Source organism: Corvus kubaryi, unplaced genomic scaffold (genome assembly GCF_017639235.1).
Source record: "Corvus kubaryi isolate FWS band 111438036 unplaced genomic scaffold, C.kubaryi_AGA036_p1.0 74, whole genome shotgun sequence".
Classification (NCBI taxonomy): Eukaryota; Metazoa; Chordata; class Aves; order Passeriformes; family Corvidae; genus Corvus; species Corvus kubaryi.
In genome coordinates, this window is record NW_024582061.1 from 14,033,845 (window position 1) to 14,046,291 (window position 12,447).

Sequence of the window (12,447 nt, forward strand, 5' to 3'; positions counted from 1 at the left end):
ACGGGATGAGAATTTCATTCACACTTTCTGCATGGAGCTCACAAGCCTGACAAGTGCTGAGTAACCCTGCTTGAGCAAGCTTTGGTAGTGGGTGTCAGAAATGACCTTGCCAAATAAAAGCACACTTTTGTGGTGACTATTTCACACAGACGCATTCCAGCAATGAGAGTCTCACTGCCTGATTCCCCAAGGTATTTAAGTGCCTTATTCCCACTGATGTCAATGGGAATCATGTACTTCTTAGAGGACAGGGCTCTCCCTTTCTGTTGTTGTGGAATATGGAAAAAAGATGGAAAGGATTTGGCAATGATGGCTTCAAAATGATTTCCTGTGCCCTGTATCTGTAAAACTACTGAAGGTTTTCCTGAGGCTCTGCTCTGTGATAGAGAAGATCTGTGGCTGCTCCTGTCTTCCCAGACAGAGATCATGAGACACAGGGAAAAGCTGTAACACACAGTGAGCCCTCCCCTCTCCCTGACATTTAAGCTGGCAAACCCCCTTTCATATGAGCTCCAAGACACTTGTCAGGAAATGTGTTTGGATTCCTGAGACATGGAAGGTCAAAGCCATTCAGTGCAGGTGAGAACCAGGCTGCAGTGTGACACAGGCTCATCTGGATGGGCAACCAGGCGCAGCTCTGGGCTGCAAAGTCTGATTTTTGAATCAAAAGTCTTCAGTATCTGAAAGATGTCTTTGCATTCCAACACCTAGAACGATACTGGCACTGATGAACCTTTCCACTTGATCTCTGATGCTTATATCCCTACTGGGTGTCACTTTTATGATTATTTTCCTGCACAAGCCTTTTCTCCTTTTGGCAGTATGTATCTCACCACACCAAGCCCTTGGGCTGCCCATGTGTGTTGGACAGTTAAAATCCCTGTCAGTCTCCTGCCTTCTAACCTTTACCTTGGAGTGTCACAACAGCCAAGCAGCAGCCCCTATGATTTAACCTTTACTACTTGCTTAAAATTCACATGGGCCAAACCTAGTCACAGTGAAAGGTTTTGTCTTCAAGTATGTTAAAATACTTAAAGCCACCATTGCTGCTAAACTTCTCAAATTTCTGGAATATATAATTCCAGTTGAATGGAATGATTTAAACAGACTGTGCTTTGAGAGTGTGGCCCATAAGCTTTTAAAGAATTAGAATTCACTACAAAGCCATGGGCTCTCACAGGGATGCACACACACACATCGACTCACGCACATACTCAACCAAGCCTACCCTACCAAGGGAAAGGAAAATTTGAAAAAGCTTTGAAAGCTTGTTCTTGGAGCTGGTATAGAAGGTCATGAAATGGAGGCAAAACAGAAAGCCCGTTGTAGAGCTTAAAGATAATTTTAAAATCTGCCTCTGATTCCTGCAAGAGGCCCAATGCCCATCACCATCCACTGCTCATCTACTCTCCCATGAGCTGAAAACCAAGTACTCTAAAGCCAGGAGGAAGCAGGAGGCTACAAGGATTATTTACCTTAACTAGACTTTCTAATTTCCATAATTTCTGCTGCTTAGAGAGCTGACCCCTGACTCTTTTTCTTTACCAGGCTTCAGAGTCATTATCTCTGCAATTAAAGCAGTTACAGAGGTACATTTGAAATGCAGGTTCCTTTGAATTATTGCTAATAGAAATATTGAGGAGCTCTGTTAGCTTTGATCTCTTATCACATCGCACACAGAGCTCACTCTTGTCTCTCTCTCTCCCTCCCCCTCCCTCTCCAAGCATGGCTGCTCTCAGCATCTCTGTGTGTAATCAGACGTGTCACACCTCCACAGAGGTAAATTGAGTTTATGTAAAAAGGAAAATTAAATTAAAACTGGTTAGGAATTAATTGTGACTGCTTTGGATTAATCTATCTTATTATGCTATTGTTGGCACATCAGGGCAAAATATCAGCTAACCCAGTTTCTGGAGTGTAAGGGGAAGGGAGCACATCCACCTACACCTAAAGAGGCAGCAGTAACTTCTTGGAAAGATATTATTTACTCTTATGAAGTTGTTATTCTTTTGAAATAGTAAAATGTGTTACATCAACTGATCCTTTTAACAGCAAAATCTGTCATTTCACTTATTTCACCACATTGCATTTATGTCAGCAAAAGGACTTTATAAATTGCACACCTGACAAACACATGAACTTAAAGTGGTCAGCATGCCTAAGAAAGGAGTTAACTATCTCCACTAAAATTAAAAACCACCAAATAATAGATTATAATAAGTAGGCATAAGAGAAATAATGTTCCATCAAAGAGTTATGAAGGAAAAAACCCCTTATCTTTGATAACGCAGTTGCTCCAAAAGCAAAATATTTTATCTTCATAAAGGCATCAGCTTTCTATGCCATGGCCAGGGTCTTTATGACACACTTTTTAATGACAGATGAAAAATTGTCACTTCCTGGGGAAATGTAACAACTCAAGGGGAAACTCAAATTCACAATTGGATATCAAAATATTTGGTGAAGTAACAAGAAAATGAAGCCAATATACAGTCCTTGAAACTTAAGATCAGCCTTACTACTTTAATTTCAACATCATCTGTTTAATGTATCCCAGTTTGGAAACTCAAAATCAGGAAAAAAGTCATAGAACATATTTTCCAGAGTCTAATCCCTTTGACCTAGTTTGTGTGGTCTTAAATAAGTCACCTTCCAGATATCAACTTCCACACCTGAAAAGCAGATTCGATGAGCTTGCGGTGGCACCGCAAGCATGAATTCACTGCCGCGTCCCTGGCTCGCTCCAGATATCATTGCCACAGAAATACAGAGCTCTGCCTGAAGTACTGATGCTACTCTGGTAATGGCAACCCAAGTCACTTCCTCAGCCTCTTGTATCCCTAACCACCTTGATCAGAGCAGGAATTTTAGGGTGGTGGTCACAGCCCCGTACTCAGAGTGACCAACTGCTGAGCAATGTCTCAATTACAGCTGAAGCACAGTCTCCATCACCTCCAGGTGTCTGAATCACCAGAGCATGATGAGTGGCAGAATATAAGCACAGAACTTTTCTGTAATTAGTGAGGATATAATCAAATAAAGAAGCCTTTATTCATGACAGACAATAGGCAGACACTTTTGTTCTAGGGAGAGGATAAGTCTCTTTTTTTCACATAAGAAAATGATACTTTAGCTGCAGCCTTTATTCTGGAAACAATAGTCTACAGCAATGAGAAATAAGAAAACGATTCAATGGAATGTTTTCAAAATTCTCTGCAGCCCAAGTGAAATTATTATATAAAGCTTGGAAAAGCGAGACAGGAAGAGGCTACTGGAAAGAGAGAACACAATTTAATGCCATTTAGAACAAATATGAGAGATCATGTTGTAGATATCTCAGTCATCTAGTCCCAGCTACTGACAATCTCTAGCTCTCTAATAGTTGGGTGTGGAGGTACCCAGACAGCCCACCTTTGGAAAATTAATTCTGTGTATGTATATCGGTGGGATTAGAAGTTTTGGACTAGTTGTAAAAAGATGTTTAGAAATGTGCAGGTGTTCAAAGTCGTAAAGTGGAAGGAAGAGTTTGGTCTTACGGTTTATCGGTTGGTTTATTGCTGTCATTATATCCTGAACACTCATTTTTCCAACTGGCATTTAAGTACCTGTCATTAATAAATCGACAAAACACTTCAATCCTGATCTGTCTTAACAAGTCGAACTGTGCAATTCTTCCCTGCTCCAGCAGATGTCTTGTGATTGGGGCATTTATTATAGACAAAAATTACAATCTTTGTGGATAAATAAGAGCCAGTTCTTGCAACAGAAGAATTTTTGTCTTTAGAGAATATTAGTCAATTAAATCTGAATAAACTGAAGCACAAAAAGAATGGAATGAGCCTCTTACTAAAGTCTGGATGTACATTGATGTAGTTATCCAAATTTCAAAGACTATTATAAACTTTGCTTTGAATTTGACTGAGCTAAACTTGAATGTGACTGTGAAAAATTAATTTTGGATACAGTCCCAGAAAAGAGTCAAAATTGAATTAGAGTATCATACCTGACTAAGATGGATTTAATGTCACCCTTGAAAAGAAGAGAAAAAGAGCTAGCCTCTGTGGTTAGCTGAAAGAGAGAAGATATTCATCCATGGGCCTCAGTAACCTCAAACTAAACTTCTTGGTATTTTCAAAATAATGCAGACCAATAGAGTTAGTCGGTGCTCTCCTTTAAAATACCAACTGTGTTATATTCTTGGTCCTCTGCCACGTCAGGTCACATGAGATGTTGATCTTGGCCAAGGGGCATAAGTAGAAAGAATGGATGAAATTAGAAGGGGCTAATGATGCAACTCATTTTGAGATCAGATCAGCTGAGGGGACTGGATCAGCATTTTTTGACCAGAGGCAATCATGATATCTGCTAGAAGAAGGTAATTAGACATCCTAGAATCATGAGTTGCCCAGCTGGAAGCTAATGAGTTATGGAACCCAAATGAAGGAAAAACAGAGCCTAATTAGGCTAAATAGGAATTCCTGGAGGAACAGGGAAATGTCAAGGAGTAGACAGAAAAACTTCTTCCAGTGCTTTTAAACCAATTTTTAAAAGAAAAATAATTGGGTTTTTTATCATAATTATTTCTACTTTTATTGCAAAATTGAAATCACCTTCTCTTTCTGTTTCCCTCACCTTCTGTGTCCAAGCCAGTGCTCTCTTCTTGATACAAGAGGTTTGTCAGTAGTTTTCCAGTTGGAGAACACACTCTCTTACCATAGACGTTTGCTGCACAGGGTACAGATGCAGGAAGGAGGCCATTGCTGGCAGTATCAGCCAGGTGTGACTCTCCTTGAGCACACAAATCTGAACTTTATTACCCCTGAAAGGGTCCCACACTAAACCATGGAAAACATCCTACTTGGAACTATAATTCTGCCTCCATACTTTTTAGTGTCTTGGACTCTTACCACACCTGCTCCATCACTATTCACTGCATAAATCTAGACAGCTGTGAAACTTGGAGGAATTTCGATCCAAATGGCTTAAAAAGGAGATCCAAGGGCCCAAATACATCTTTTGGATGCATGTTGATTTTTGGATTTGGATCAAAATTACCTCCAGTCCATGCATATATTTAAATAAGGAAGCCTAAAGCAGAAGCTGCACTCTTTGGGAATCTACCTCCCTGTTCTCAAGCAACAGTTTTTTAGCAGACAGCATCATCAATCCCTACACAGTGGTTACCTGGGCTATGACTGTATGGGAAGAAAGAGGTGAGCTGACAAGCTTCATATAATGCTGCCAGTGATGCTTTCAGCTGTGCTGTTGTGGTGTGTCAGGCTGAAAGAATGTTGAGAGACAATGGCAAGAGAGCAGCAGCTGTGTCAACAGACAGCACTGGTATTCAAGGATGCTGAGATTTTCAAACTGGTTGCTTGAAGTGAAATATATAAATAAGTGGTCTTGATTCACTTCTTCAGTAACAGATGTTCTCTCCTATGTGATCTATTCATTTTGTTAGACTGACTGAAGTTAAGAGCTAAAATATGGTCACTGACTTTTGAAAGGTCTAGATTTCCCCCATAAGACAGTATGGCAGAGCAAATGAGGGTATCTGGTATTCTGTCTGTGTACAGCCTGTCTCACTGAGACAGGATCAGGGAACAACCTAGGTCAGAAGGGACTCTTGGATACTGCCTGATCCAAGACCCTGCTCAAGGAAGAGCTAGTGTCCAAGGTAGAGTAGGGCTAGATCAAACACAAGCCATAAAGGGATGGCTTCTGCTTCCCTTCCCCACAGACACACACGCATTTCATGCAGGCACAGTGCAGTGCCGTGGCTGCTGCCCTGATTTGCAAGGAGTGGAAGGGAGCTTGACTTTTTCAGTGAAACTTGGCGAACAGCACAGACAAATGGCAAAATGATAAAGCTTGCATACAAGAGAAGACAAATCCTTTCTCAGAGCTGACCTTGCTAAAAACACAGACATAAGGCAGCCCAAACTGTGAGAAATTTCATGTTGCATATACACCTCCAGATGAATCTTTAGACATTCTTGACAACAAAGAAAAAAAACAAAACAAAGAAAAAAACTAACAAAAGAAGCTGCCAAGGAATTATTTTGAAATCTGCAGCGCTCTTGGGGAATGAAGAGGAAGGAAACGTTAAGATGGACAAGACAGAAAACTGACATCATAATTCCCTCACAGGTAAAACCCTAACTGGTAGCCAGTACCTTCCTCCAAGAGGTTACAGCCTAACTAGATAAGACGGACCAATCCTGGACTGCTCTTTCAGGTTTCCTGCCACTGAGAGGAAACATTTGGCCAGGCTATTTTCATGGCTACCCTCAGACAGCTATTTTGACATTTCTGCTTTCTGTTCCACAGGTTCAAAGCTGGAGGAGGAGTGATCACATCTCTGGACCTACCCATGTACAATGGTCCCATTGAATAAAGGAAGAAAGAGGTGCTCCTATTTTCCATTTTACAGTGGGCAAATGGAAACCAAAGCAAACTCCACAGCTTTTGGCAGATTTGGGTACTCAGACTGTCCTCCTGGATTAGCAGCACAGTGACTTAAATTCAGTCTTAGACAGTCATGTTATCCACTTGGGGGGATAAGTGGTGAGACAGTGGATACTTGTGCTGCTGGACTTGTAGGGAAGACCTGCAGTAAATATAAGATTTGTATAAGAACTGTTCCATTAGAAAGGTTGGGAAGAGTGATAAGAATCTCCTAATGGAGTTAGGAAAGAGATTTGCTCTGCTCTCCGAATGTGCAAACTCAACAGGCTGTTCTTCCTTATGGGGAAACTAGTGAAGAAAGCATGAAAGTCAAATGTAATTTCTTTCCTGAGGTGGGGTGTGGTAAGAAGGAAGAGCAAAGCTCATAGCAGTCGTCTTTGGTGAGGAAGATATTTTGTGGTTTTTCTTCCTTCTTCTTCCTTGGATTCTCCCCCTAATCTAATGGCTCTCTTTTCTCATGGCTATTCATCTATTCATCTTTCTTTGCCTCCCTTCACGTATCACAGTAATACCATGCACCAAACTCAAACTCTTGAATGGCCCCATTCCTCCTCAAGTCTCATGGGCTGAAACCTGTTTTGGTTGTTCCTCAGCCTACCAAATCCATTATCTCTTCTGCCTTAACATGTGAGATGTCATCAGTATTTCTTGGATGCCCCAGCCCACTGTGTGTACAAACCTGTTAATCCCTCTGACATGGCTCAGTCACAACGCCCCGTTGGAGTTTCCAAACAGCAAGGAAGCCATCCATGAGCAGCAGTGAGAAGAAATGTCAGCTTGGCAGTGGGCTGTTGGAAATCACATGTGGGAAGGAAAAAGTCAAAGCAGAGCTCAGGGCTGGATGACACTGTAGTCTGAACTGCAAAACTGTTCCTACGCTTATCCAGCAGGCACCAGCTGTCTCCTGTGGGAGCAATAACACTTTCATGTCTGCCTAGGCTTATAAACTTATATCTGCCCCATCACCAGTCTGCTAAGTGACTATTTGAACACTATTTGCTCCCTAGGAATCACTGCCTCATATTACGGAGAGGTCCTTAGATGTCATTTGCCAGATGGGAACATTGCACAAATTGGGCTTCACCCCCATAGATGAACCAGCATTGAGACTGACTTAACATCAGTGATGCAGATAAATACCACTCATATTCCAACCTGCCACCTGCTTATTCACTTGGTCTGTTCAGCCTGGGGAAAAGGAGCCTGAGGGAAGACCTCATTGCAGTTACAACTTCCTTCTGAGGGGATGAGGAGGGCCAGGCACTGATCTCTGTGGTGACCAGTGACAGGACCCAAGGGAATGGCCTGAAGCTGTGTTGGGGGAGGTTTAGGTTGGATATTACAAAAAGGTCCTTCACCCAGAGGGTGTTTGGGCACTGGAACAGCTCCCCAGGGAAGTGTCATAGCACCAGCCTGACAGAGTTCAGCAAGCATTTGCACAATGCTCTCAGGCACATGGTGTGGCTCTTGGGATGTCCTGCGCAGGGCCAGGAGTTGGACTCAATGATCCTTGTGGGTCCCTTCCAACTCAACTTATTCTGTGATCCTCTGATTTTGTAAATGGAAAGATGCACTTCCTTTGCCAAAAGCAAATGCCAGTAGGCCAAATGTGGACCTGGATGATTTTGGGGAAGCTTAGCTGTCTTCTACTGCTATCAGATTTGCTGTAAGTAGATTATTTTCTCTGTGTCTCATCATCATCAAATGCAGGCATGCCCATAACCACACATTAATTTATCTTCACTCACTCCTTTATCCTACTTCATTTTTCCTGGAGATGCCATAACGGAAAACAAAAAAGGAAAAGAAAAGAGTGAAAATGCTATAGAAAGACGGAGATAAAAAGGGAGGGAAGGGAAGCAATTACAGGAGATGTGAAATACTGGAGTGCATTTTCTCAGTGACAAGTTGATTTGGACCTATTTTTGTCAGTACAAAAGGTAACAGCAAAGGAAACACGACCTACTAAATTTGACATAGAACTCTGGCAATTGAATGTCATTGGGCAGTCAAAACAATAACGGTAAGCAAATCTGTAGGGATTTCTCTGGGTTCATATTAAGTAAAAAATCCCTGGAACTACACACATTTCATATGGCACTCTGTCTCCCTCTCATGGTGTGCCTTTCTTTTTGTAATCAGAGAAATCCATAGACTGGCTGACATAAAGGATCCATTGCTTCTAGTGTGGTGTCCCTGGAAGGATCAGAAGGACCTGAGACCAGTATAGCACAGCTCGGCAGCCTAGGTTAACACACTGAAATGGTACTCCAGGTTATGCTGGATCCAGCAGCATCTTAACTGCATACAGGAGCTGCTGCTAGAGGTGCTCTGAGCAGCACCAGGAGCTATTAGCATTGTGGGGAGCATGCCTCTTCTTTTTCCATGAACCCTGCAGAGTGCTGAAGTCATGTTCTCCCTGCCTAGCTGCAACCACATCTTCAGTACCCCTATTCCTCAGGATAAGGATAATGGGATTTTGCACAGCTTTTCTACGTTTTTCAATTAAAGATAGAAAATGCAACATCAAACATTTTCACTCCCACAGCTTTTTCCATCCTTTCTTTCCCTATCTGTACTCTACTTTTCTCCTTCTCTTTTTTCTCAGGTAAAGCCTGCTCTTTCATCTTCAGTGTCACAACAAGAATCCAAAGTAAAACTGCAGTCAGTGAGCAATGGATGTACAGTACACAGGGTCTGTAGGACAGGGTCTCACTTCTACACGTACTTGTTGTATTACAAGCTTTATATCAACGTTTTAAATGCAACGATATGGGTAAGCCAGTGAATCTGGTAAGCTGAAGATGTAAGATTTCTTTCTTGCTTCTTTTTTCTTAAGCATACAGACTTCCCACCAGAGTTATTATACACTTTCCCTGGAGTGGTCTTCTTATAGAAATTCAGGAACAACCTCTACATATTTTGAAAAAAGCCCAGTGAAACTTTGAATTTTACATTCCACATGTTAAGGGATAAAGGTATTAATGCAAGTCATTTACGTATTTTGAACATTGAACATTTTTTTTCCATTCTCAATTGAAAAGATGAACCTAATGTATGCAAAGAGCAGCAACATTTTTCCACTCAAATCACATGAATATTTAACTGAAAGAGGTTTCTTTTTGCCTTATCTGGAAAACCAATCAGTGGAGGGAAAACTTACAAGGACTTGAGACTCCTGAGCACGATCATGCAGTCCATTTACTCACAGGATACTCTTCCCATCAGTCCCTTGAGAATGATGCCTATCTGGGTGCAGGTCTGGGGAGAGCCAGTTGTGCGCTGAATACAAAGAGACTGAGGTAAGTGTGATGTGGCAGCTCTAGAGTTATCCACAGAACTGCAGTGAACATGAAGTGACATAGAAAGGGTTATCTGCTGACATTGCCAATACTGTAGGAAATCTTAGACTGCTCAGGATCTAGTGGCCGCATTCATAGAAAGAGTCTGTTCCCACCTGTGCTGCCCAGTGGCTGGGAGGTGTGGAAATATGAGCCTCAGCCAGCTCTGCTGTTTCACAGAGTTTCTCTTCCTCTTTTCCACTTCCTGTAGCTACCTCTGTCGTTTCCCTCTCCTCCTCCTCAAGCGCTGCAAAAGCACCCAAAGACTTTGGAAGTATGTCCTGTTAGGTGCTGAAGACCAAAATATAAAATGCATTAGAGAGAGTGTGGAGCTGGAAACCTTCTTTCCCTGCCAGACCACAAGCAGCTGTTGTGAAACAACTCTCAGACCCAGATTTTACTGCTGTTTGATGACACTGACAGCTAATGCTGATGACGCAGGGGCTGGTTATTGTCTGGACAACAAGGAGCGAGGCTGTTGCTGTGGGCTAAACAATTAACACCTCAGAGGGTTCCAGGGAGCAAGCAAGCTTGCTGAAGTACCAGGGAACAAAGAGCTGGTGGCAGTGGCACACACACATCACACGAAGCTTGCACAGTCCTTGATAAAGTCTGGAAGAAGTATTCTGAGGTTTGGAATGTTCATTTTTTTAACCACACAAGTTACCTTTGATTTTCCCTGGGTTTTATACCAGCTGATTTGGTTCAGCGTTGACAGTTCACCTTAATTCAAATTACCAGAACTTCTTTTGTTGTGCTTGCCTCTATCTAATATACTGTTCCCTATCTGATATTAAGTTGCTTATGCCATGCCAGTCTCTTGTCTCTTCTGTGTGTACCACTGTTTCTGAAGCTTCTCAAGTTCAAGTGCCAGACATAACTGTACTCCATAGACCTCTGTTAATAAATATCTGTCCCTTTGCTATTCTAGTCCTCTGCCTCTGTCAAACAAAGTTGCTGATTGCACAAAACCATTTTGTGATTTGTTCCAGTGTTCTAAATTTTTGATTCTGTAACTGAAAGGAGGAAAGGGTAATAGCTTGATGCTAGAAAAGAAAATATTCTTGTCAAAACATACTTAAAATTTTCCTCTGGACCCAGACAAAACATTCAAAAATGGTGATTTTATTTAAAACTGAAATGGAATATGGGGAAATAATAAAAATTTTGTTACACTTGATCTCAAAGCACTCTTCAAGATTAAAACAAACAAAAATCAAACTTTTGTTATAAATGTTGAATTGAAAAATTTGAGTTTTACCCACCTTCCCCCTTACATATTTCCTTTATTCATTTTGACTAAAGCAGTCTGCAAATACAACCTGGATTTGCAAAAAGCTTGAGTAATTTTCAAACTGCAATTTTAATTATCAAATAATTATCCATTTGAGAAATGCCTATGGCTCAGGCTTTGTAAAGAAAGGCCAAACAGGAGACAACAAATTCATGTTTATTTATGACAAAAATCTTTCCTTGGGATTCTTGGCTGCTGTGGTCAGTATGCTTTTCTGGGCCTTCTTTACTATTCTGCCTTTACCGGCTACTTCTGGATGAAAGGAAAAGGGAAAAATAAGCCTTTTAGTGAATTGGATGCTCTTGTTGCACTTCTTAGAGCACATTCTCTTTTGTGTTGAAAACCAGACTGTTCTCAGGGTTCCTTGCTGCTTCTGTTTCAAGCCTATCAGTTTCTTTTATTTGTCTCAGCATTAAAAAATATCAAAGTGTGTGGTGCCTTTTTAAAGGATAAAAAGGAAATAAATCCTGGAGTAGAATGGAAAAACAGTGTTGGGAAGATAGAAATATTCAGTTTAAATGTTATGAATTTAGGAATTTGATTAAAAACTATCAGAATCTTCAAAAGGAAAAAGGACTGGGGAGTGGAATGCAAAAGCAATGGCTTCCATCCATGGTGCTAGTGGGGAAAGTGGCAGCTGCAGCTGGGAATTCATCCCTGACAGAGATCCAGTTGCCTGCCATTCACATGTGAACGAGGCTTCTGTGTGCAGTGCTGGTGCAGGAAGGCTGTGGTGTCTGCAAGCAGTGCTGGGTGTTCTGCAGCAGGGATTTGGGAACAGGTACTGTCTTGGCAGGGTTAAAGCCACCTGAAGCAAAATGGGAGCCAGGAGACTGCAATACCATCCTTGTTAGGCAAAAGAGCACGTCTTCTTCTTAAGTATCCTTATGAGTCTTTTCGTTGTGTGTGTCAGTGTACACAAGGATATAGGCAATGTTTTAATAGATCTGTTGAAAAACATCTGCAGGTCAAGCTGAAACAAGGATATTTGCCTTGGTCTCTGGACCACAGAAGGTTCCTTACCATAACTGACCACAGGCCTGATGGTCCCAGTACGTTTTCATTGTAACAACTAGTGGGTGTAAAATAGATGGACCAGCAGTGATGATCACATGAGATTGGGTGCAATCAAATCCTCATCATTGCCTAAGTAGGCTTACATGCTGGATTAAACAAAAAAGCTTTTTAATTTGTTGATCTGCCTCTAATAATGACCTTAGAGAGATGTGTGGAGGTCTCCAGAGTGGATGGAATATCTTCTTGGTATAAGCCTAACATCTAAACAACTAGTCAGATCTAATGCTGGAGTGTACAAGGCAGTTCAGGCATAGTAAATTAGGAGAG

At 41.5% G+C, this 12,447-nt stretch overlaps 1 long non-coding RNA gene across 1 annotated transcript; it reads left to right on the plus strand.

Annotated features, from left to right (window-relative positions):
* The first annotated feature begins 7,940 nt into the window (after positions 1–7,940).
* Positions 7,941–10,732, plus strand: LOC121675316. The gene is made up of 2 exons (XR_006020049.1): positions 7,941–8,134; positions 9,077–10,732. It is a non-coding gene; the product is annotated as an uncharacterized LOC121675316 (long non-coding RNA).
* The last annotated feature ends 1,715 nt before the right edge of the window (positions 10,733–12,447 follow it).